We start from the raw sequence: 27,418 nt of genomic DNA, 5'->3' as shown, positions 1-27,418 counted from the left end.
CCAACGAGCTCCCTCCAAAGTATACGATCACCCTTTCTATATATACCTTATATGCCCCCAGGGCATACCTTACCTTGCCCTGAGGATTTTCTGCATGTGTGGGGGGGGAGGAGGGATGTCATCCTCAAATATATAATTTCCGGTCCTTTCAATTACGTTGAACAAAATGGCTATCTCGAAATTTTGATTGGATGTGTTTGGGAAACGGAGGGTGAGGGAGGGGGGTTAGTTGCCCTCCAATCACTTTCGACTATTAAAAAGGGCACTGGTCCTTTCAATTTCCAATCGAATGAGCTGTTGCTGAAGCTTCTACGACAACAAACACACATCTCAAAATTTATATCAGATTTATTTCACGAAAAAAGATCTGGTGAGGGTTATCCACCAACTGAACACTCTGAGTCTTAAAAAGGGCACTAGATCTTCTGATTACTAGTCCAATGTGCCCCCTCCAAAGTTTATGCGATCACCCTTTCTATATATACCTTATATGCCCCTAGGGCATAACTTATCCTTGTCCTGAGGGCTGTGGGGGATTGTCATCCTCAAAGACATAATTCCCAGACCTTTCAGTTACGTTGAACAAACGGCTATCTCAAAATTTTTATTGAAGGTGTTTGGGGAGATGGTGGGCAATTAAAAAGGGCACTGGCCCTTTCAATTTTCATTCGAGCGAGCTCTTTCCGAAGTTTCTACGACAACAAATGGCCATTTCAAAATTTCTATCAGATGCATTTCGGTAATACACGAGGGGTGTGTGTGTGTGTGTGGGGGGGGGGTATCCACCCTCCGATCACTCTGAATCTCTAAAAGGGCACTAAAACTTCTGATTAGCAATCCAATGAGCCCCTTCCGAAGTTTATACGATCACCCTTTCTATATAAACCTTAAATGTCCCCAGGGCTTAACTTACAACCCTTGCCCTGAGGGCTGGAGGGGGAGGGTTTTGTCAGCTTCAAAGACATAATTTCTGGATCTTTCAACTATGTTGAACAAAACGGCCGTCTCTAAATATTGATTGAATGTATTTAGGGAAATGGTAAGCGTGGGAGGGGGTAAGGTGCCCTCCAACCACTTTCGATTATTAAAAGGCCACTAGCCCTTTCAATTTCCAATGAAGTGAGTTCTTTTCAAAGTTTCTACGACAGCTAATTCGATACGAAGTATCCTGGTCTAAAAAAAAAAAAAAAAAAAAAAAAAAAAAAAAAAAAAAAAAAAAAAAAAAAAAAAAAAAAAAACAATACGCTGTGCCCACATCGCTATTTACTTAGGCAGTGCTATTGCGCTGCCTATGATTAAATAAATACAACAAGTTTTTCAACTGAATGTAAGGAGTTAAATTACCCCTATGCTTTAGGAGTCGTTCTTAAAGAATTGTGACAAAAATTTAAACTTTAGCGTAAAGAGGGAGGTAACCCCCTCATATTTAATTTCTGATCCGTTTTTTAAAAAAATGTGGGGTAATCCAGCTCCCTCTCCATGGAAAATTGCCTCCATCAACGGGAAATCCATCCATGTCAAGTTCCTGCTACGTAAAATCCCCTACCCTATCAGGAAAATTCCCCCAGACAATTCTATTCTCGCTGAAAATTTCCCCGGAAAATTTTTGCCGACGATTCCACCTGAAGAATTCCTATTAGTACTTTTTTATTTGAATTGACTTTCATTTATGATTTAATAAAAAACAAGTTTTTATTCAAATGACAATAAGGAGCAATATTCAAAATTAAAATGAACTGAAACTATTACGTAAATGAAGGGGGTCACCCCCTCGTCAATACCTCGCTCTTTACGCTAAAGTTCAATTTTTTCCCAATACTTTAAGAATGACTCCTGAATCACAAAGGCCGTTTAATTAGAATAAATAGCTCTTTTAAAAGTACTAAAAAAACTTAGCGTAAAAAGCGAGGCATTGACGAGGGGGCAAACCCCTCATATAGGCCTAAGTAATCATTTCTATTCGTTTTAATTTTTAATGTTGCTCCTTACTTTCAGTCGAAAAAAACATTTTTCTATTTAATTTCTGATCGTTTTTTAAATAATTATAAAAATCTGGCTTCTCTTCTGTGGAAAATTCCCTTCCCCCATGAGAAATTCCTCCATGGAAAAATCGTCCCATGTAATGCCACATTTTTGTACCTAGAGCTTGAAACCTCTACAGTAGGGCTCTCTGGTATACTGAATCTGATGGAGTGATTTCCATTTATATCACTTGATGTTTCGAGGTTATTTCCCTCTTTTTCAAAAATTGGGTAAATTTTCTCAGGCTCGTAACTTTTGATGGGTAACATTGAATTTGATGAATTTTACATATTTTTTATTTGCACCAAAATTCGATTTTTTGATGTATCTGTTGTTATCAAGACTCTGTTTCTTAGAGTGTCGATTACTACTGAGTTGCATCGCTCCTTACTTACATTTCTTTACCACGAATTGTTTGGTTTTTTCAAACCATACCGGAAATCCCCTCCGTGTAAAGTTTTTCCTGAAAATCCCCCAAACAGTGGAAAATCATAATAAAATATTACCGAAGGTAATAATAAATTTATTTATAGTATAAGATATCATTTCTTTAGTAGAACTGAGTTCTGGAACACACCCTCAAGTTTATTCATCACTCCCCCCCCCCCAAGCCAAGCAAGCTCTATGATTAGTCCAGTTTATTTCTCTTACCTTTTTTTATTTTCGTGATGTATAAAAATGTGATTTCGCTTCTCTAAAATTTATTATATTTACTTTATTCACTCACTGAAGAAAATTGAGGAATCACAATAGGTTGAAAACGCAAAATTTTACCTCAGGATAGGATAAAAATAGAATTTTCCTCCGTCTGCTCCCGAAGGAAAATCAGGTCAGTGAAAAATAAAATAAAATGACCTCTGTGTCTGAAAAAGCCCTATTGTTGGGTGGTTGTGCTCCATAGAGAACATATCGATCTCCTGAAAAAGTTGTAGACCCGAAAGGTAGTATATGTATACTATCTCTACTACTTCTGCTACTACTATTAATACTACTCTTAGAGCTAAGGGTATTAAGGAGATATTTTCAGATAATGAGGGGGGGATTTTTCAATTAAATTGCAACACGCTGTATGTAGGTTATGCAGGCCGTCATCAGTAGTCTATCAAGAACAGCTTAGGATATTAGACTGAGAATTTTCAGAGCATGCTGAAGGGTATGTTGAGCTAATAATAATATGCTATGCGCATGTTACTACTACTGGTAGTAGTACTACTATCATCAATAGGTCAGTTGATGATGTCTATTTTTGTCATAGTTAGGGAATTGAGCTTTTGATTTTTGTTTTTTGGCCATATTTTGAAAACCTTATTTTTACAAATTAATGCTGCTTGATGGCATCAAAAAATATTGTCGGTTTTCTTTTCGTTTAAGTTCTTGCAGAATTAACGTTATTTAAATCGTCTTTTGAGTTTTCAGCCAACTTTCATGCTGAAAGAGATACCACAGAGAAACAGGGAGTTTACTTGTAGAAATGCTGTGGCTCAAAATTTTCGTTTAACTCCTTCATAATCCTGACAAAACAACCAGTCTGGAGTCCTATCTCTTTCCGCAGATGTTATTCATTTTCTGTCTAAATTTTTTACTCTGCATTAGTTGACCCAAAGAATTAGTTAACCTGATTTTCAGGGTTTATTTTCTTTCCAGAAATAAAGCATAATACGTTTGACTTCTGGAAATAGATAACAGAAATATGCGTTACAAATAAAATGTACAATAAGATTATCTAGTATAAAAATGATGAACTTTTGGGAAGGGCTTGTGTCTTCTCAACGCCATTGTTCAGCCTCTCCCTCAATGGCCTTATCTTCAGTACAGTAAACTGAGAGATTATCCTCTTTCCATCAGCTTTTGTGTATCTCAGGGCCCTACATAGTCCCGCTACGCATTGCAAATTCTCGCAACGCTTGGCACAGTTCCGCAATACTTGGCACACTTTCATCGTGCTTGGCACGCGCTACCTGGTGTATGTGATTTCGGAAAGTCGGTGACCCTTGCAAGCACTCTTGTATGCCGGGGGTGGGGGATGTTGGACTCGCTCCTACTTTCTCTAAAAATGTCCAGAGTTTCACGATTTCCCCCATTCATTTATATTACTCCTCCTTTTTGTTTTCTTCACGAACCTGCCCCTTCCCTAAAAAAAGAAAAATTGCTGCCTGTCTATGAGCCAATAACTATAGGATAAATAGCCAATAAATAGCCAGTAAATGAGCCAATAGGATAAAAACTTACCGCAGTGTAACACAAAACAATGTATAAACCAAACAGCATATGCATAGAATCTAGTTTATAATTTCCTTTACACTTATCATATTGATAACTATGGCATTGTTTATTTTACCATTAGGTAATTTTAAATATTCAAAGAGAAAAAAAAACAGGAACATAACGTAAGCAGTAATCAGAACTATATTTGTTTGGCTAAATGCTATTGCCTATAAACTAAATTTATTTGGCTAAATGCTATTGCCTATAAACTATTTTTGTTTGGCTAAGTTTGTTTTAGGCCATTTCAGCAAATAATAATAGTAAAAAAAGTTTGTAGTTCTTAGCCAATTGGATTGGAAGTGTTGCACGTAGAAAATACGTACGGTAACGTATATTCATTCACCGTGCTGAATATTCATACCGGTTACTTGAATCTATTGCGAGGGCTGTGTTGCCATCTTGCCTCCGAATGATTCCCACGTACCGCCGACCATGTCTAAAACAAGGGTTGCCCTCCTCAATACCTCGCTCTTTACGCTAAAGTTTAGTCCTAAAAATTTTTTTTTTGAAACAAAAGGGCCCTTTTGTTTCAGGATTCATTTTTAAATAATTTGAACAAGAGGTCAAAACTTTAGCATAAAGAGCGAGGTATTGAGGACGGGGCAACCTCCCTTATATGCGTAATTATCTCCTGTTCGTTTTAAGTTTTAATGTTGCTCCTTAATTTCAGTTGAAAAACTTTTTTTTTATTTAATAACTGTTTAAATCCATACCAAGCTCTAATAGATTGCAGTTATGATTAAAACAACTTCACTTATTGGGTGTGTTCTGCATAATACGTAATTGCCATCTATTTTTTTCGTAATTTAAGTGTCATAACGGTTCATTACCCGTATTGAAATATTTAAACGGGACCTTTAACCCAGTCTTTAGACGGCTGCATTTTTTGACGCTAACGCCTCAGGTGCAGCAGGTGCAGCAAAGAAGCAGAAGTGTCAAACAGTTCGTGGTAACGAACTGTAGTAAGGAGCGACCCGGCTCAATAGTAACCAAAACTCTAAAAAATGAAATTTTGATACCAATAGCTACATCAAAAGAATCGCATTTTAATGCTGATTTTAAATATATAAGTTTCATCAAGTTTAGTCTTACCCATCAAAAGTTACGAGCCTGAGAAAATTTGCGTTATTTTAGAAAAAGGTATATATTGAAAGGTTGATTGTGTAAACTTTGGAGGGGGCTCAATGAAAGGGTGATCAGAAGTTCTAGTACCCTTTTTAAGATTCAAAGTCGTCAGAGGGGGGGGGGGGGGAGGGCACCTCCCCCTATACACACCTCGTAATTTTGGGGCATCTGATAAAAATTTTGAGATGGCCATTTGTTGTTGAAGAAACTTCAAAAATAGCTCATTTGATTGGAAATTAAAAAAGCCAGTGTCCTTTTTAATAGTCAAAAGTGACTGAAGGGCAACTAATTCCCCTCCCATGCCCACCATTTAATTGAAAGGTCTGGAAATTATGTCTTTGAGGATGACAATTCCCCACAGCCTTCAGGGCAAGGGTTGTAAGTTATGCCCTGGGGCATATAAGGTGTATATAGAAAGGGTGATTGTATAACCTTTGGAGGGGGCACATTGGATTGGTAATCAGATGTTCTAGTGTCCTTTTTAAGACCCAGATTGATGAGAGGCACTTTTTTGTTCCCGAAATACATTTGACAGAAATTTTGAGATGGCCATTTGTTGTCATAGAAGCTTGGAATACAGCTCATTCGAATGGAAATTGAAAGGGCCAGTGCCCTTTGCTGAACAAAAACAAATTTGTGCTTTACTGAAAAAAAAAACAAAAAAAAAAAAAAACAAATGACCGTGGATTGTCATTTAAATTGACATATACTGACGTTTCTTCGTTAAGGTTTTGATAATTTTCCATTTATGAAAGTAAGAAAGGTGAAACAATTCAAACATATTTCGCTTTCAGTAAAGCATAAATTGTGTTCTGATCTTGAGAAAGCATAGGGGTTATCAGCCCTACTCATGTTGATTTGTGCTCGTTTCGAATTTGACTCGGCTATTTTTTATAAATTCTGTTCGTCTTTGAGTTTCATTTATTTATTGATAGTGATTTGTGGTAGTTTTATGCTTGGAGAATTTAACTTTATATTTGCTTGTTCTTGGCTTAATTGAGCTCTTTACTTTGAAAAACTTGTCTTGTAGAAAAAGTTTTTAAATTATTTTCGGTTGTTTTTTTATTGACTTTTCAACAATTTTTAATTCTGGCACAAATAGTATTTTTTAATTTAATTTTATAGCTTCTGAAGTTGACCTGAAAAATCAAACCTGGATACACTTAGACTCTTTTTATTTATTAAGTTGTAAAAGCAGAAGTAGTAATAGTAGTATCCCCAAAGTTTCAACTTCATACCCCCAGTCGTTCTTGATATATTGCTGATGTTTCTTATTGGCAACCATAAACACCATGCCTTTTGATTTAGTTTAAAGTAACATTTAGTTTTAAAGCATAATGGGCCAATTTCATAATTGTTGGGGGTTGACATGCCTAATATCCCTAAAGACATCGTTTCTAGACCGTTCTAATTCTGAACAAAATGGCTGTCTCAAAATTTTGACTGGATGCGTTTGGAAAACGAATGGGCTTGAGAGAAGGGTTGCTTGCCCTCCAATCTCTTGTTACTTATAAAAAGGGCACCAGACACTCGCGCTTAATTGGGGTGCAAGGAGGAGGACTTCTTCCTTCATATATCTAATAAAAACATTTTAAATAAGTAAAAACAAAGTGAAAATATTTTGAATATATTTTGTTTTCAGTAAAGTGCAAATTACGTTCTGGTCTTGAGAAGGCAAGGGGTTTGCCAGCCCTACTCATATTAATTTTAGCTTGTTTTGAGTTTGACTCGGTTATTTATTGTATTATTTAAATAAACAAAGTGCGTTTAAAACGTCGAAACTTTTTTCACTTTAATAAATAAAAAATTATTAAAACTTTAAGGAATATATATCAGTACATGTATACTAAACTGACAATCCACAGCATTGTTGTTCAGTAAAGTACAGGTTATGTTCTGGTCTTGAGAAGGTAGGGGGCTTTTCAAAGACATAGTTTTCCAGATCCCTCAACTACACGGGGCAAAATGTCTGTCTCAAAATTCTGATTAGATGTGTTTTGGGAATGGATGGGCGTTGGGGGGGGGGGCTTGTTACCCTCCAATTACTGGACTAATAAAAAGGGCACTAGCCCTTTCAGTTTCCAGTCGAGTAAGCCTTTTTTGAAGTTTCTACGAAAACAAATGGCCATCTCAAAATTTATTTCAGATGTATTACTGGAAAATATGAGGTTTGGAGAGGTGGGATTATCCTCCCTTCGATCATATTGAATCTTAAAAAGGGCACTAGAACTTCGGATTACCAATCCAACGAGCTCCCTCCAAAGTATACGATCACCCTTTCTATATATACCTTATGCCCACAGGGCATAACTTACCTTGCCCTGAGAATTTTCTGCATGTGTGGGGGGGGGATGTCATCCTCAAATATATAATTTCCGGTCCTTTCAATTACGTTGAACAAAATGGCTATCTCGAAATTTTGATTGGATGTGTTTGGGAAACGGTGGGTGAGGGAGGGGGGTTAGTTGCCCTCCAATCACTTTCGATTATTAAAAAGGGCACTGGTCCTTTCAATTTCCAATCGAATGAGCTGTTGCTGAAGCTTCTACGACAACAAACACACATCTCAAAATTTATATCAGATTTATTTCACGAAAAAAAGATCTGGTGGGGGTATCCACCAACTGAACACTCTGAGTCTTAAAAAGGGTACTAAAGCTTCTGATTACCAGTCCATTGTGCCCCCCTCCAAAGTTTATACGATCACCCTTTCTATATATACCTTATATGCCCCTAGGGCATAACTTATCCTTGTCCTGAGGGCTGTGGGGGATTGTCATCCTCAAAGACATAATTCCCAGACCTTTCAGTTACGTTGAACAAACGGCTATCTCAAAATTTTTATTGAAGGTGTTTGGGGAGATGGTGGGCAATTAAAAAGGGCACTGGCCCTTTCAATTTTCATTCGAACGAGCTCTTTCCGAAGTTTCTACGACAACAAATAGCCATTTCAAAATTTCTATCAGATGTATTTAGGTAATACACGAGGTGTGTGTGTGTGTGGGGGGGGGGGTATCCACCCTCCGATCACTCTGAATCTCTAAAAGGGTACTAAAACTTCTGATTAGCAATCCAATGAGCCACTTCCGAAGTTTATACGATCACCCTTTCTATATAAACCTTAAATGTCCCCAGGGCTTAACTTACAACCCTTGCCCTGAGGGCCGTGGAGGGGGAGGGGGTTGTCAGCTTCAAAGACATAATTTCTGGATCTTTCAACTATGTTGAACAAAACGGCTGTCTCTAAATATTGATTGAATGTATTTGGGGAAATGGTAAGCGTGGAAGGGGGTAAAGTGGCCCTCCAATCACTTTCGACTATTAAAAGGGCACTAGCCCTTTCAATTTCCAATGAAGTGAGTTCTTTTCAAAGTTTCTACGACAACTAATTCGATACAAAGTATCCTGGTCTAAACAAAAAAAAATAAACAATACGTTGTGCCCACATCGCTCTTTACTTAGGCAGTGCTATTGCGCTGCCTATGATTAAATAAATACAACAAGTTTTTCAACTGAATGTAAGGAGTTAAATTACCCCTATGCTTCAGGAGTCGTTCTTAAAGAATTGTGACAAAAATTTAAACTTTAGCGTAAAGAGGGAGGTAACCCCCTCATATTTAATTTCTGATCCGTTTTTTAAAAAAATGTGGGGTAATCCAGCTCCCTCTCCATGGAAAATTGCCTCCATCAACGGGAAATCCATCCATGTCAAGTTCCTGCTACGTAAAATCCCCTACCCTATCAGGAAAATTCCCCCAGACAATTCTATTCTCGCTGAAAATTCCTCCGGAAAATTTTTGCCGACGATTCCACCTGAAGAATTCCTATTAGTACTTTTTTATTTGAATTGACTTTCATTTATGATTTAATAAAAAACAAGTTTTTATTCAAATGACAGTAAGGAGCAATATTAAAAATTAAAATGAACTGAAACTATTACGTAAATGAAGGGGGTCGCCCCCTCGTCAATACCTCGCTCTTTACGCTAAAGTTCGAATTTTGTCCCAATACTTAAGAATGACTCCTGAATCACAAAGGCCGTTTAATTAGAATAAATAGCTCTTTTAAAAGTACTAAAAAAACTTAGCGTAAAAAGCGAGGCATTGACGAGGGGGCAAACTCCTCATATAGGCCTAAGTAATCATTTCTGTTCGTTTTAATTTTTAATGTTGCTCCTTACTTTCAGTCGAAAAAAACATTTTTCTATTTAATTTCTGATCGTTTTTTAAATAATTATAAAAATCTGGCTTCTCCTCTGTGGAAAATTCCCTTCCCCCATGAGAAATTCCTCCATGGAAAAATCTTCCCACGTAATTCCACATTTTTGTACCTAGAGCTTGAAACCTCTAAAGTGTTCTCTGGTATGCTGAATCTGATGGAGTGATTTTCATTTATATCACTTGATGTTTCGAGGGTGTTTCCTTCCTTTTCAAAAATTGGGCAAATTTTCTCAGGCTCGTAACTTTTGATGGGTAACATTGAATTTGATGAATTTTACATATTTTTGATTTGCATCAAAATTCGATTTTTTGATGTATCTGTTGTTATCAAGACTCTGTTTCTTAGAGTGTCGGTTACTACTGAGTTGCATCGCTCCTTACTTACATTTCTTTACCACGAATTGTTTGGTTTTTTCAAACCATACCGGAAATCCCCTCCGTGTAAAGTTTTTCGTGAAAATCCCCCAAACAATGGAAAATCATAATAAAATATTACCGAAGGTAATAACAAATTTATTTATAGTATAAGATATCATTTCTTTAGTAGAACTGAGTTCTGGAACACACCCTCAAGTTTATTCACCACTCCCCCCCCCCCCAAGCCAAGCAAGCTCTATGATTAGTCCAGTTTATTTCTCTTACCCTTTTTTTATTTTCGTGATGTATAAAAATGTGATTTCGCTTCTCTAAAATTTATTATATTTACTTTATTCACTCACTGAAGAAAATTGAGGAATCACAATAGGTTGAAAACGCAAAATTTTACCTCAGGATAGGATAAAAATAGAATTTTCCTCAGTCTGCTCCCGAAGGAAAATCAGGTCAGTGAAAAATAAAATAAAAAGGACTTCTGTGTCTGAAAAAGCCCTATTGTTGGGTGGTTGTGCTCCATAGAGAACATATCGATCTCCTGAAAAAGTTGTAGACCCGAAAGGTAGTATATGTATACTATCTCTACTACTTCTGCTACTACTATTAATACTACTCTTAGAGCTAAGGGTATTAAGGAGATATTTTCAGATAATGAGGGGGGGATTTTTCAATTAAATTGCAACACGCTGTATGTAGGTTATGCAGGCCGTCATCAGTAGTCTATCAAGAACAGCTTAGGATATTAGACTGAGAATTTTCAGAGCATGCTGAAGGGTATGTTGAGCTAATAATAATATGCTATGCGCATGTTACTACTACTGGTAGTAGTACTACTATCATCAATAGGTCAGTTGATGATGTCTATTTTTGTCATAGTTAGGGAATTGAGCTTTTGGTTTTTGTTTTTTGGCCATATTTTGAAAACCTTATTTTTACAAATTAATGCTGCTTGATGGCATCAAAAAATATTGTCGGTTTTCTTTTCGTTTAAGTTCTTGCAGAATTAACGTTATTTAAATCGTCTTTTGAGTTTTCAGCCAACTTTCATGCTGAAAGAGATACCACAGAGAAACAGGGAGTTTACTTGTAGAAATGCTGTGGCTCAAAATTTTCGTTTAACTCCTTCATAATCCTGACAAAACAACCAGTCTGGAGTCCTATCTCTTTCCGCAGATGTTATTCATTTTCTGTCTAAATTTTTTACTCTGCATTAGTTGACCCAAAGAATTAGTTAACCTGATTTTCAGGGTTTATTTTCTTTCCAGAAATAAAGCATAATACGTTTGACTTCTGGAAATAGATAACAGAAATATGCGTTACAAATAAAATGTACAATAAGATTATCTAGTATAAAAATGATGAACTTTTGGGAAGGGCTTGTGTCTTCTCAACGCCATTGTTCAGCCTCTCCCTCAATGGCCTTATCTTCAGTACAGTAAACTGAGAGATTATCCTCTTTCCATCAGCTTTTGTGTATCTCAGGGCCCTACATAGTCCCGCTACGCATTGCAAATTCTCGCAACGCTTGGCACAGTTCCGCAATACTTGGCACACTTTCATCGTGCTTGGCACGCGCTACCTGGTGTATGTGATTTCGGAAAGTCGGTGACCCTTGCAAGCACTCTTGTATGCCGGGGGTGGGGGATGTTGGACTCGCTCCTACTTTCTCTAAAAATGTCCAGAGTTTCACGATTTCCCCCATTCATTTATATTACTCCTCCTTTTTGTTTTCTTCACGAACCTGCCCCTTCCCTAAAAAAAGAAAAATTGCTGCCTGTCTATGAGCCAATAACTATAGGATAAATAGCCAATAAATAGCCAGTAAATGAGCCAATAGGATAAAAACTTACCGCAGTGTAACACAAAACAATGTATAAACCAAACAGCATATGCATAGAATCTAGTTTATAATTTCCTTTACACTTATCATTGATAACTATGGCATTGTTTATTTTACCATTAGGTAATTTTAAATATTCAAAGAGAAAAAAAACAAAAAAAAAACAGGAACATAACGTAAGCAGTAATCAGAACTAAATTTGTTTGGCTATTTGGCTAAATGCTATTGCATATAAACTAAATTTGTTTGGCTATTTGGCTAAATGCTATTGCCTATAAACTATTTTTGTTTGGCTAAGTTTGTTTTAGGCCATTTCAGCAAATAATAATAGTAAAAAAAGTTTGTAGTTCTTAGCCAATTGGATTGGAAGTGTTGCACGTAGAAAATACGTACGGTAACGTATATTCATTCACCGTGCTGAATATTCATACCGGTTACTTGAATCTATTGCGAGGGCTGTGTTGCCATCTTGCCTCCGAATGATTCCCACGTACCGCCGACCATGTCTAAAACAAGGGTTGCCCTCCTCAATACCTCGCTCTTTACGCTAAAGTTTAGTCCTAAAAATTTTTTTTTCGAAAAAAAAGGCCCTTTTGTTTCAGGATTCATTTTTAAATAATTTGAACAAGAGGTCAAAACTTTAGCATAAAGAGCGAGGTATTGAGGACGGGGCAACCTCCCTTATATGCGTAATTATCTCCTGTTCGTTTTAAGTTTTAATGTTGCTCCTTAATTTCAGTTGAAAAACTTTTTTTTTATTTAATAACTGTTTAAATCCATACCAAGCTCTAATAGATTGCAGTTATGATTAAAACAACTTCACTTATTGGGTGTGTTCTGCATAATACGTAATTGCCATCTATTTTTTTCGTAATTTAAGTGTCATAACGGTTCATTACCCGTATTGAAATATTTAAACGGGACCTTTAACCCAGTCTTTAGACGGCTGCATTTTTTGACGCTAACGCCTCAGGTGCAGCAGGTGCAGCAAAGAAGCAGAAGTGTCAAACAGTTCGTGGTAACGAACTGTAGTAAGGAGCGACCCGGCTCAATAGTAACCAAAACTCTAAAAAATGAAATTTTGATACCAATAGCTACATCAAAAGAATCGCATTTTAATGCTGATTTTAAATATATAAGTTTCATCAAGTTTAGTCTTACCCATCAAAAGTTACGAGCCTGAGAAAATTTGCGTTATTTTAGAAAAAGGTATATATTGAAAGGTTGATTGTGTAAACTTTGGAGGGGGCTCAATGAAAGGGTGATCAGAAGTTCTAGTACCCTTTTTAAGATTCAAAGTCGTCAGAGGGGGGGGGGGGAGGGCACCTCCCCCTATACACACCTCGTAATTTTGGGGCATCTGATAAAATTTTGAGATGGCCATTTGTTGTTGAAGAAACTTCAAAAATAGCTCATTTGATTGGAAATTAAAAAAGCCAGTGTCCTTTTTAATAGTCAAAAGTGACTGAAGGGCAACTAATTCCCCTCCCATGCCCACCATTTAATTGAAAGGTCTGGAAATTATGTCTTTGAGGATGACAATTCCCCACAGCCTTCAGGGCAAGGGTTGTAAGTTATGCCCTGGGGCATATAAGGTGTATATAGAAAGGATGATTGTATAATCTTTGGAGGGGGCACATTGGATTGGTAATCAGATGTTCTAGTGTCCTTTTTAAGACCCAGATTGATGAGAGGCACTTTTTTGTTCCCAAAATACATTTGACAGAAATTTTGAGATGGCCATTTGTTGTCATAGAAGCTTGGAATACAGCTCATTCGAATGGAAATTGAAAGGGCCAGTGCCCTTTGCTGAACAAAAACAAATTTGTGCTTTACTAAAAAAAAAAACAAAAAAAAAAAAAAACAAATGACCGTGGATTGTCATTTAAATTGACATATACTGACGTTTCTTCGTTAAGGTTTTGATAATTTTCCATTTATGAAAGTAAGAAAGGTGAAACAATTCAAACATATTTCGCTTTCAGTAAAGCATAAATTGTGTTCTGATCTTGAGAAAGCATAGGGGTTATCAGCCCTACTCATGTTGATTTGTGCTCGTTTCGAATTTGACTCGGCTATTTTTTATAAATTCTGTCCGTCTTTGAGTTTCATTTATTTATTTACAGTGATTTGTGGTAGTTTTATGCTTGGAGAATTTAACTTTATATTTGCTTGTTCTTGGCTTAATTGAGCTCTTTACTTTGAAAAACTCGTCTCGTGGAAAAAGTTTTTAAATTAATTTCTGTTCTTTTTTTATTGACTTTTTCAACAATTTTTAATTCTGGCACAAATAGTATTTTTTAATTTAATTTTATAGCTTCTGAAGTTGACCTGAAAAATCAAACCTGGATACACTTAGACTCTTTTTATTTATTAAGTTGTAAAAGCAGAAGTAGTAATAGTAGTATCCCAAAGTTTCAACTTCATACCCCCAGTCGTTCTTGATATATTGCTGATGTTTCTTATTGGCAACCATAAACACCATGCCTTTTGATTTAGTTTAAAGTAACATTTAGTTCTAAAGCATAATGGGCCAATTTCATAATTGTTGGGGGTTGACATGCCTAATATCCCTAAAGACATCGTTTCTAGACCGTTCTAATTCTGAACAAAATGGCTGTCTCAACATTTTGACTGGAAGCGTTTGGAAAATGAATGGGCTTGAGAGAAGGGTTGCTTGCCCTCCAATCTCTTGTTACTTTTAAAAAGGGTACCAGACACTCGCGCTGTAATTGGGGTGCAAGGAGGAGGACTCTTCCTTCATATATCTAATAAAAACATTTTAAATAAGTAAAAACAAAGTGAAAATATTTTGAATATATTTTGTTTTCAGTAAAGTGCAAATTACGTTCTAGTCTTGAGAAGGCAAGGGGTTTGCCAGCCCTACTCATATTAATTTTAGCTTGTTTTGAGTTTGACTCGGTTATTTATTGTATTATTTAAATAAACAAAGTGCGTTTAAAATGTCGAAACTTTTTTCACTTTAATAAATAAAAAATTATTAAAACTTTAAGGAATATATATCAGTACATGTATACTAAACTGACAATCCACAGCATTGTTGTTCAGTAAAGTACAGGTTATGTTCTGGTCTTGAGAAGGTAGGGGGCTTTTCAAAGACATAGTTTTCCAGATCCCTCAACTACACGGGGCAAAATGTCTGTCTCAAAATTTGATTAGATGTGTTTTGGGAATAGGTGTGCGTTGGGGGGGGGGCTTGTTACCCTCCAATCACTGGACTAATAAAAAGGGCACTAGCCTTTTCAGTTTCCAGTCGAGTAAGCCTTTTTTGAAGTTTCTACGAAAACAAATGGCCATCTCAAAATTTCTTTCAGATGTATTACTGGAAAATATGAGGTTTGGAGAGGTGGGATTATCCTCCCTTCGATCAGATTGAATCTTAAAAAGGGCACTAGAACTTCGGATTACCAATCCAACGAGCTCCCTCCAAAGTATACGATCACCCTTTCTATATATACCTTATATGCCCCCAGGGCATACCTTACCTTGCCCTGAGGATTTTGCGCATGTGTGGGGGGGATGTCATCCCCAAATATATAATTTCCGGTCCTTTCAATTACGTTGAACAAAATGGCTATCTCGAAATTTTGATTGGATGTGTTTGGGAAACGGTGGGTGAGGGAGGGGGGTTAGTTGCCCTCCAATCACTTTCGATTATTAAAAAAGGCACTGGTCCTTTCAATTTCCAATCGAATGAGCTGTTGCTGAAGCTTCTACGACAACAAACACACATCTCAAAATTTATATCAGATTTATTTCACGAAAAAAAGATCTGGTGAGGGTATCCACCCACTGAACGCTCTGAGTCTTAAAAAGGGTACTAAAGCTTCTGATTACCAGTCCATTGTGCCCCCCTCCAAAGTTTATACGATCACCCTTTCTATATATACCTTATATGCCCCTAGGGCATAACTTATCCTTGTCCTGAGGGCTGTGGGGGATTGTCATCCTCAAAGACATAATTCCCAGAACTTTCAGTTACTTTGAACAAACGGCTATCTCAAAATTTTTATTGAAGGTGTTTGGGGAGATGGTGGGCAATTAAAAAGGGCACTGGCCCTTTCAATTTTCATTCGAACGAGCTCTTTCCGAAGTTTCTACGACAACAAATAGCCATTTCAAAATTTCTATCAGATGTATTTAGGTAATACACGAGGTGTGTGTGTGTGTGGGGGGGGGGGTATCCACCCTCCGATCACTCTGAATCTCTAAAAGGGTACTAAAACTTCTGATTAGCAATCCAATGAGCCCCTTCCGAAGTTTATACGATCACCCTTTCTATATAAACCTTAAATGTCCCCAGGGCTTAACTTACAACCCTTGCCCTGAGGGCTGGAGGGGGAGGGTTTTGTCATCCTCAAAGACATAATTTTTGGATCTTTCAACTATGTTGAACAAAACGGCTGTCTCTAAATATTGATTGAATGTATTTAGGGAAATGGTAAGCGTGGGAGGGGGTAAGGTGCCCTCCAACCACTTTCGATTATTAAAAGGCCACTAGCCCTTTCAATTTCCAATGAAGTGAGTTCTTTTCAAAGTTTCTACGACAGCTAATTCGATACGAAGTATCCTGGTCTAAAAAAAAAAAAAAAAAAAAAAAAAAAAAAAAAAAAAAAAAAAAAAAAAAAAAAAACAATACGCTGTGCCCACATCGCTATTTACTTAGGCAGTGCTATTGCGCTGCCTATGATTAAATAAATACAAAAAGTTTTTCAGCTGAATGTAAAGAGTTAAATTACCCCTATGCTTCAGGAGTCGTTCTTAAAGAATTGTGACAAAAATTTAAACTTTAGCGTAAAGAGGGAGGTAACCCCCTCATATTTAATTTCTGATCCTTTTAAAAAAATGTGGGTAATCCAGCTCCCTCTCCATGGAAAATTGCCTCCATCAACGGGAAATCCATCCATGTCAAGTTCCTGCTACGTAAAATCCCCTACCCTATCAGGAAAATTCCCCCAGACAATTCTATTCTCGCTGAAAATTCCTCCGGAAAATATTTTGCCGACGATTCCGCCTGAAGAATTCCTATTAGTACTTTTTTATTTGAATTGACTTTCATTTATGATTTAATAAAAAAAACAAGTTTTTATTCAAATGACAATAAGGAGCAATATTCAAAATTAAAATGAACTGAAACTATTACGTAAATGAAGGGGGTCGCCCCCTCGTCAATACCTCGCTCTTTACGCTAAAGTTCAATTTTGTCCCAATGCTTAAGAATGACTCCTGAATCACAAAGGCCGTTTAATTAGAATAAATAGCTCTTTTAAAAGTACTAAAAAAACTTAGCGTAAAAAGCGAGGCATTGACGAGGGGGCAAACCCCTCATATAGGCCTAAGTAATCATTTCTGTTCGTTTTAATTTTTAATGTTGCTCCTTACTTTCAGTCGAAAAAACTTTTTTCTATTTAATTTCTGATCGTTTTTAAATAATTATGGAAATCTGGCTTCTCGTCTGTGGAAAATTCCCTTCCCCCATGAGAAATTCCTCCATGGAAAAATCGTCCCATGTAATGCCACATTTTTGTACCTAGAGCTTGAAACCTCTAAAGTAGGGCTCTCTGGTATACTGAATCTGATGGAGTGATTTCCATTTATATCACTTGATGTTTCGAGGGTGTTTCCTTCCTTTTCAAAAATTGGGCAAATTTTCTCAGGCTCGTAACTTTTGATGGGTAACATTGAATTTGGTGAATTTTACATATTTTTGATTTGCATCAAAATTCGATTTTTTGATGTATCTGTTGTTATCAAGACTCTGTTTCTTAGAGTGTCGGTTACTACTGAGTTGCATCGCTCCTTACTTACATTTCTTTACCACGAATTGTTTGGTTTTTTCAAACCATACCGGAAATCCCCTCCGTGTAAAGTTTTTCGTGAAAATCCCCCAAACAATGGAAAATCATAATAAAATATTACCGAAGGTAATAACAAATTTATTTATAGTATAAGATATCATTTCTTTAGTAGAACTGAGTTCTGGAACACACCCTCAAGTTTATTCACCACTCCCCCCCCCCCCAAGCCAAGCAAGCTCTATGATTAGTCCAGTCTATTTCTCTTACCTTTTTTTATTTTCGTGATGTATAAAAATGTGATTTCGCTTCTCTAAAATTTATTATATTTACTTTATTCACTCACTGAAGAAAATTGAGGAATCACAATAGGTTGAAAACGCAAAATTTTACCTCAGGATAAAAATAAGGATAAAAAAAGGATAAAAATAGAATTTTCCTCAGTCTGCTCCCGAAGGAAAATCAGGTCAGTGAAAAATAAAATAAAAAGGACTTCTGTGTCTGAAAAAGCCCTATTGTTGGGTGGTTGTGCTCCATAGAGAACATATCGATCTCCTGAAAAAGTTGTAGACCCGAAAGGTAGTATATGTATACTATCTCTACTACTTCTGCTACTACTATTAATACTACTCTTAGAGCTAAGGGTATTAAGGAGATATTTTCAGATAATGAGGGGGGGATTTTTCAATTAAATTGCAACACGCTGTATGTAGGTTATGCAGGCCGTCATCAGTAGTCTATCAAGAACAGCTTAGGATATTAGACTGAGAATTTTCAGAGCATGCTGAAGGGTATGTTGAGCTAATAATAATATGCTATGCGCATGTTACTACTACTGGTAGTAGTACTACTATCATCAATAGGTCAGTTGATGATGTCTATTTTTGTCATAGTTAGGGAATTGAGCTTTTGATTTTTGTTTTTTGGCCATATTTTGAAAACCTTATTTTTACAAATTAATGCTGCTTGATGGCATCAAAAAATATTGCCGGTTTTCTTTTCGTTTAAGTTCTTGCAGAATTAACGTTATTTAAATCGTCTTTTGAGTTTTCAGCCAACTTTCATGCTGAAAGAGATACCACAGAGAAACAGGGAGTTTACTTGTAGAAATGCTGTGGCTCAAAATTTTCGTTTAACTCCTTCATAATCCTGACAAAACAACCAGTCTGGAGTCCTATCTCTTTCCGCAGATGTTATTCATTTTCTGTCTAAATTTTTTACTCTGCATTAGTTGACCCAAAGAATTAGTTAACCTGATTTTCAGGGTTTATTTTCTTTCCAGAAATAAAGCATAATACGTTTGACTTCTGGAAATAGATAACAGAAATATGCGTTACAAATAAAATGTACAATAAGATTATCTAGTATAAAAATGATGAACTTTTGGGAAGGGCTTGTGTCTTCTCAACGCCATTGTTCAGCCTCTCCCTCAATGGCCTTATCTTCAGTACAGTAAACTGAGAGATTATCCTCTTTCCATCAGCTTTTGTGTATCTCAGGGCCCTACATAGTCCCGCTACGCATTGCAAATTCTCGCAACGCTTGGCACAGTTCCGCAATACTTGGCACACTTTCATCGTGCTTGGCACGCGCTACCTGGTGTATGTGATTTCGGAAAGTCGGTGACCCTTGCAAGCACTCTTGTATGCCGGGGGTGGGGGATGTTGGACTCGCTCCTACTTTCTCTAAAAATGTCCAGAGTTTCACGATTTCCCCCATTCATTTATATTACTCCTCCTTTTTGTTTTCTTCACGAACCTTCCCCTTCCCTAAAAAAAGAAAAATTGCTGCCTGTCTATGAGCCAATAACTATAGGATAAATAGCCAATAAATAGCCAGTAAATGAGCCAATAGGATAAAAACTTACCGCAGTGTAACACAAAACAATGTATAAACCAAACAGCATATGCATAGAATCTAGTTTATAATTTCCTTTACACTTATCATTGATAACTATGGCATTGTTTATTTTACCATTAGGTAATTTTAAATATTCAAAGAGAAAAAAAAAACAAAAAAAAACAGGAACATAACGTAAGCAGTAATCAGAACTATATTTGTTTGGCTAAATGCTATTGCCTATAAACTAAATTTATTTGGCTAAATGCTATTGCATATAAACTAAATTTGTTTGGCTATTTGGCTAAATGCTATTGCCTATAAACTATTTTTGTTTGGCTAAGTTTGTTTTAGGCCATTTCAGCAAATAATAATAGTAAAAAAAAGTTTGTAGTTCTTAGCCAATTGGATTGGAAGTGTTGCACGTAGAAAATACGTACGGTAACGTATATTCATTCACCGTGCTGAATATTCATACCGGTTACTTGAATCTATTGCGAGGGATGTGTTGCCATCTTGCCTCCGAATGATTCCCACGTACCGCCGACCATGTCTAAAACAAGGGTTGCCCTCCTCAATACCTCGCTCTTTACGCTAAAGTTTAGTCCTAAATTTTTTTTTTTTGAAACAAAAGGGCCCTTTTGTTTCAGGATTCATTTTTAAATAATTTGAACAAGAGGTCAAAACTTTAGCATAAAGAGCGAGGTATTGAGGACGGGGCAACCTCCCTTATATGCGTAATTATCTCCTGTTCGTTTTAAGTTTTAATGTTGCTCCTTAATTTCAGTTGAAAAACTTTTTTTTTATTTAATAACTGTTTAAATCCATACCAAGCTCTAATAGATTGCAGTTATGATTAAAACAACTTCACTTATTGGGTGTGTTCTGCATAATACGTAATTGCCATCTATTTTTTTCGTAATTTAAGTGTCATAACGGTTCATTACCCGTATTGAAATATTTAAACGGGACCTTTAACCCAGTCTCTAGACGGCTGCATTTTTTGACGCTAACGCCTCAGATGCAGCGGTGCAGCAAAGAAGTAGAAGTGTCAAACAGTTCGTGGTAACGAACTGTAGTAAGGAGCGACCCGGCTCAATAGTAACCAAAACTCTAAAAAATGAAATTTTGATACCAATAGCTACATCAAAAGAATCGCATTTTAATGCTGATTTTAATATATAAGTTTCATCAAGTTTAGTCTTACCCATCAAAAGTTACGAGCCTGAGAAAATTTGCGTTATTTTAGAAAAGAGGGCGAAACACCCCCTAAAAGCCATAGAATCTTAACGAAAATTACACCATCAGATTCAGGGTATCAGAGAACCCTACTGTAGAAGTTTCAAGCTCCTATCTACAAAAATGTGGAATTTTGTATTTTTTGCCAGAAGGCAGATCACGGATGCGTGTTTATTTGTTTGTTTGTTTTTTTGTTTTTTTCCCAGGGGTGATCGTATCGACACAGTTGTCCTAGAATGTTGCGAGAGGGCTCGTTCTAACGGAAATGAAAAGTTCTAGTGCCCTTTTTAAGTGACCAAAAAATTGGAGGGCACCTAGGCCCCCTCCCACGCTAATTATTTTCCCAAAGTCAACGGATCAAAATTCTGAGATAGCCATTTTGTTCAGCGTAGTCGAAAAACCTTATAACTATGTCTTTGGGGACGACTTACTCCCCCCAGTCCCCGTGGGAGGGGCTACAAGTTACAAACTTTGACCAGTGCTTACATACAGTAATGGTTATTGGGAAGTGTACAGGCGTTTTCAGGAGGATTTTTGGTTGGGGAGGGGTTGAGAAGAGGGGGATATGCTGGAAGAACTTTTCATCGAGGAATTTGTCATGGGGGAAGAAAATTTCCATGAAGGGAGCGCAGGATTTTCTAGCATTATTAAAAAAAAACAATGAAAAAATAAATATGATAAAGTTTTTTTTTAACTGGAAGTAAGGAGCAGCATTAAAACTTAAAACGAACAGAAATTATTACGTATATGAGGAGATCACTTCCTCCTAATACCTTGCTCTTTATGCTAAAGTATTTTTAGTAATTATTTAAAGTAAAAACTATTTATTCTACGGCTTTTGTGACTCAGGGGTCATTCTTAATGCATTGGGACAAAATTTAAGCTTTAGTGTAAAGAGCGAGGTACTGACGAGGGGTGAACCCCTCATATATGTAATAAAAACATGAGAATACAAAAGTTCGTTACATAAGCTAATTTATAAGTTACGTATATCTTTTGCTAATAAAAACATTCGTAAAAAATTAAAAGTTCTAGTTGCCTTTTAAGTAACCAAGAAATCGGAGGGCAACTAGGCTTCCTCCCCCGCTCCTTTTTTTCTCAAAATCATTCGATCAATACTATGAGAAAGCCATTTAGCAAAAAAAAAAAAAATATGCAAATTTCGTTTTAATTATTCCTCTGCGAAGAGCCAAAGTCAAGACATGCATTGCTTCAAAAACGTTCAGAAATTAAATAAAAAAAACAAACAAGTTTCTTAACTGAAAGTAAGGAGGTACATTAAAACTTAAAACGAACAGAAATTACTTCGTATATGAAAAAAACTGCTTCCTCATCAACGCTTTTTACTGTTTTAAAAAGAAGAGTTGAGAGAAAGAGTCAAACTTTAACGTAAAGAGCGGGGTGTTGATGAGGAAGCAGCCCCTTTCATATACGAAGTAATTTCTGTTCGTTTTAAGTTTTAATGTCGCTCCTTACTTTCAGTTAAAAAACTGTTTTTTTTTTTTTTGAAAAGAAGAACCGTGGATGAAAAATCACCAAAAAATAAGACTGAAGAAAATGCGATACTGCTCTAAAACATTCATAATTTTGAAATAGCCTAAATAAAAATCGTGGTTATCAGACATAGCCAGCTTTTTTTCTCTGTCCTTGGTACTTAGACTTTGTTTATTCCATTCTTTTTAGAACCTAATATGCGTATTTTACACCGTTAGTAATGACGCAAGCTTAATAACGCATTATAAGAGCTCTTGGTTTGTAGAAATTTTGCACGTTCTGAAGCGTGTCTTTATCGTATTTTTGGAGGGGTCACAAGAAACTTCAGTTTTAGAAACCAAGACTAGTTGAAACTTCGAGCTTGGAGCTTGTGGAGGATGTGTTTTCCGTATCGTGAATCTTTTAATTTTTAATCTACATTTTCGTTTTACTTGCCCTTTTCTGACCCGAATATCTGCTCAAAAATTTATCAAAAATTTTCATCTTCTTATGGCAAATTTTTAACCTGCTGTTCAGATGGTGCAAATTAATCTCTTTCGGTAAAATTTTTGTAGGGAAGTTGATACAGTTTATTACAAAGCGTTGGCAACGCTGCTCAGTTCGCTTTTTAGCAGTATCGAAACCACCCGGAAAAATCCTTATTTTTCCCGTATCTTGGATCATAAGAAAACAGTCTCTGTAAGCTGACAACAACTGCGAGTGCTAATAGCCGATTAAAACAACAGAAACATATTTTACCGTCTTTCTGATCTCGTTTAAAATGCTTGTTGGGTAGTTGCAGGTAGTTAAAACGCAACGACTTTTGAACTACCCACTGTCTGTATAGAATGGCATCCTTGGGGAGCCTCCCTACAAAAGATTTTTCGAACAGTTCGTCTTGAAAGATGACCCTATAACTAGTTTTTTTATGTTACCGCCCCCACCCCCTCTTTTTTTTATTTAATATCAAATTCTGTTTTAGAAAATCCCCACCTCTCCTCGTAAAAAAAACCTGGAAATGTAATAATTATTTTCTTCTTTTAATGTCTTCACAAAAGCTAATTGGATTGTCCTTGTCCTTGAGTCTAGCTCAAGGTTTTCCAGTTGTTTTTGTTTTGACATTGATTCCGGTCCAATTATTTTCTTTCGATATTGAATCCGATGCTTTCTCTGTTGTGTGAACTAATTCTCTGGATATTGTTTCGTAGATAATGGAACGTTTAGAAATGCCGCAGTATTTTAATGACAACTAACTAGCCGAGAAATGGTTATCAAAAAGTGATATATGCAATTCAATGTGTTAGACAAAGTAGATGTTTTTTTTTTTTTTTTTTTTTTTTTTTTTTTTTTTTTTTTTTTTTTTTTTTTTTTTTTTTTTAAGAAGAATAGATTAGCTGATGCCCGGCTGTCCACCAAAGTCTTCTAGGTGACTTTCTTTCGGCGAGGTGCTAGCTTTCAGAAATCACCTACACCAGATGGCGTGTCCCAAGCGTGGCGGAACTGTATCAGGGACTACAGGGACTGCGGAACTGATGCAGGGACTGTATCAGGCGTGACAGAACTGTATGGCACATGTGGTACGCTGAGATGTACAGCTGGTGGTGGAAAGTGGGTGATCCCTTGCTTTCTTCTTGATATGCTATTGCGATCTGATATTGGGTCCTGACGACGGCAGACTATGGCGGGTCTGGTTATTGGGAAAGAAAAAAAAAAAAACAAAAAACTGTACGGGATAATGCCATGTCTCTCCTGAAAATGTATTTTTTGGGTTATGTACTGTAGAATAGGGCTTACCAAACAAATTTTAGTACTAGTCTATTATCCTAACCGTACTCGAGAAGTGAAGTTAGGTTAATCATAATGAAATATACTAAAATCTCGTGAAAATATAGTACTTTAGTAACTAAAATATGGAAAATACAACAGAGAATTATGGAAAGTAGGCTGCCCAGAACGCATCATATGAACTACCTAACCTAAGCAACTCTATATATTAAATATTCAAGTAAAATATACCTACATAGTGGTTTATCTCACTCAGGCTAAGCTAATTATAACCGCTTGCAGACAGAGAAACCTGTTTTACTCAGATCAAGAACTTAATTGTGGTCGGAATAATGCAACCTTTGGGTACTTGCGTATTAGCCAGTACACATTTGAGAATTTGGATCTGGAAGATCAGGTAATAACCGGTTCATGGCTGTCTGTATACGAAGACATTTAGCTTAGGCTCGGTTGAAATCAACGTTCTAGATATATTTTATTAAATATTTAATACATAGATATGGAATTTTGGTTGGGCTAGGTTATGTTAGGTTAGATATTTAAAATAATTCGTTCTTTGTGGACCTCTACCATAATTCTTTGTTGTATTTTCCATAATTTGTTACTGAAGTATCGTATTTTCATCATATTTTGGTATATTTCTCTATGATTAACCTAACTTCTCTTCTCGAGTGTATACTGGCTAATACACAAATATCTATTTTTGTTACGTTTTTACGAATCGGCCAATGATTTCCCCCCTTCCCCCTCCTACAAATAAACTCTTGCTTAAATGCCTTGACCGAGCCTTATGGTGTGAAGAATTCAACCCTAAAAATCCCCATTAAAAAAGAAGGAAACAGAAATCAGAGCCCCCCGTGAAAGAGTGACACTCATCAGATCCCTAATCATTATTGCCCTTTTGGTGTTTTTTTATATATATAGGAGGGACAAGGCCGTATCCAGGGGAGGGGGTTTGACCTCCTTCTGAAATATTTATCCAACTCGTAAAAACGTAGCAAAAGTGAATATATACACGCTTTTAATGTGTTTTTAATTTCCCCCCCCCAAGAAAATTATTTTGTAACCCTTCCCTCGAAAAAAATCCTGGATATGGCAATGTTGCTTTTTTAAGTCTTTTTGTAACTCTCCCCCCAAAAAAAACAAAATAAATCCTGGATACGGCCTTGAGGAGATGGGGGGGGGGGGCTCCTTGGCCTGACTTCAGGGAAGATTGTCATGTAGTTACTTAAACAACGCTGGAAGTTTAGTATTTATTTGCACGTTTGCTAATATCGTTTCCGATTTATAGAAATGCTGGTGTATAATTTTTTCCAGAGCAGTTCCAAGATGGCTTGCATGAAGCTAAGAATGTGAGAATATGATATATGATTGTTGCGGAAAAAACGAGACTGGATCCAGCCTTAAGGCAATGCTCGAGTTGGTTTTTGAATTTTACGCCAGTCAGCCTATTATTGCAACTATAGCATTACTGGTTTTAACTATTGTTGGAATAGTGTTAAAACAAGCGAGATTCAACTATCGGTGAATTCTGTCTGCTTCCTTGTGGAATTATTTGTCTAATCGGATATTTGGAGATTTTCTGTCGCTGCATATCTAGTAAGTGTATAATTTTATTTTTTGAGTGTCTACGTCGCAGTGGCGTATATTTGTCAAAATACTGGGGGGGGGGGCAAAGTTGGGGCCAAGTATCCCGAATCAAGTGAAAATGATAGTGAAAAATGATGCATATAGTACACAAAGGCAAAGGTATACTGAAGAAAACAGGCTCGTTCCTGCTGCAAAAAAGTGAACAAATCAGTGGTATAATTTCATAGAAATCCTAGGGTGGGGGCATAGTTTGAGCCAATTTTCCCAGATCAAGTAAAAATAACAGTGAACACTAAAAAATGAGCCAGACAGTACCCTAAAGGCAAAGACACACTAAAGAAAAACGGGCCCTTTTCTTCCAATGCTTGAATTATGCAGGCTTATCTTAGTTTTGACAAGATTTTGCAATGAAAATAAATTTCAGCTGGGATGGGGGGGCGGGCAAACTGGGGCGCTGGGACGGTTGAAGCGAACATTGTATTTAGAAAGAAAAAGTGGACAATCACTGAATATTTAAGCAAAAGTCTTTCCAAATCTGATAATCCCTGCTTTTGCAATCCCCCCCCCTAATGAGGTCAAATATTGCCCAAGGCTGTATACAGGATTGCATATATTTTCCCGAATTGCTTATTTGACATTACAAGAATCGTGACAAGAAATAAGCAGAAAAAATAACAAAAACCCACTAAACCAGGAAACTTCAATTTAGCCTAATGCTGCATCTGACCTCATTGGGTGGGGGGCTGAGACGTGATTGCAATGTTAATGGTTATTATGTCAGGAAAGAGCTCTGAATAGGGAGTCGAATGGCATGTTCATTTATTTCTATTTTATTTCTATCCTATGCTGCGTCAAGGATACCTACAGGGACTGACTCACCAGGAAGAGTAAAATTACCGTACTTTTATCAAACAGTTCGTGGTAACAAACTGTAGTAAGGAGCGACCCGGCTCAATAGTAACCAAAACTCTGAAAAATGGAATTTTGATACCAATAGCTACATCAAAAGAATCACATTTTAATGCTGATTTTAAATATATAAGTTTCATCAAGTTTGATGCAAAATTTGCGTTATTTTAGAAAATAGGGGAAACACCCCCTAAAAGTTATAGAATCTTAACGAAAATCACACCGTCAGATTCAGCGTATCAGAGAACCCTATTGTAGAATTTTCAAGCTCCTATCTACAAAAATGTGGAATTTTGCATTTTTTGCCAGAAGACAGATCACGGGTGCGTGTTTATTTGTTTTTTTGTTTTTTTTTGTTTTTTTTTCCCATGGGTGATAGTATCGACCCAGTTGTCCTAGAATGTTGCAAGAGGGCTCATTCTAACGGAAATGAAAAGTTCTAAGTGCCCTTTTTAAGTGACCAAAAAAATTGGAGGGCACCTAGGCCCCCTCCCACGCTAAGTATTTTCCCGAATTCACCGGATCAAATTTTGATATAGCCATATTATTCAGCGTAGTCGAAAAACCTTATAACTATGTCTTTGGGGACGACTTACTCCCCCACAGTCCCCGTGGGAGGGGCAACAAGTTACAAACTTTGACCAGTGCTTACATATAGTAATGTTTATTGGGAAGTGTACAGGCGTTTTCAGGAGGATTTTTTTGGTTGGGGGGAGGGGTTGAGAAGAGGGGGATATGCTGGGAAACTTTCCATCGAGAATTTGTCATGGTAGAAGAAAATTTCCATGAAGGGAGAGGAGGATTTACTAGCATTATTAAACAAAAAAACAAATAAAAATAAATATGAAAAAGTTTTTTCAGCTGGAAGTAAGGAACAGCATTGAAACTTAAAACAAACAGAAATTATTACCCATATGAGGGGC

The 27,418-nt window shown here is 36.6% G+C and overlaps 2 protein-coding genes across 5 annotated transcripts in view; one reads left to right on the top strand and one right to left on the bottom strand.

Annotated features, from left to right (window-relative positions):
- Positions 1-4,358, bottom strand: part of LOC136035693 (probable glutamine--tRNA ligase) — a 97,544-nt gene extending 93,186 nt beyond the window's left edge. The window contains exon 1 of one of the 2 annotated variants that reach the window (XM_065717625.1): positions 4,252-4,358. The gene's annotated coding sequence lies outside the window, so the exon portion shown is untranslated. The remainder of the gene's footprint in view (positions 1-4,251) is intronic. The other variant, XM_065717627.1, reaches the window with a different exon arrangement.
- The window catches only part of LOC136035694 (solute carrier organic anion transporter family member 74D-like), a 147,372-nt gene that overhangs the window by 7,134 nt on the left and 112,820 nt on the right, over positions 1-27,418 (top strand). For 2 of the 3 annotated variants that reach the window (XM_065717632.1, XM_065717633.1), the window contains exon 1: positions 25,399-25,595. The gene's annotated coding sequence lies outside the window, so the exon portion shown is untranslated. Of the gene's footprint in view, positions 1-25,313; positions 25,596-27,418 lie in introns of those variants that run through there. The other variant, XM_065717631.1, reaches the window with a different exon arrangement.

Source organism: Artemia franciscana, chromosome 14 (genome assembly GCF_032884065.1).
Source record: "Artemia franciscana chromosome 14, ASM3288406v1, whole genome shotgun sequence".
NCBI lineage: Eukaryota > Metazoa > Arthropoda > Branchiopoda > Anostraca > Artemiidae > Artemia > Artemia franciscana.
The sequence above is the reverse complement of the archived record's forward strand: the minus strand, read 5'-3'. Positions and strand labels throughout refer to the sequence as shown.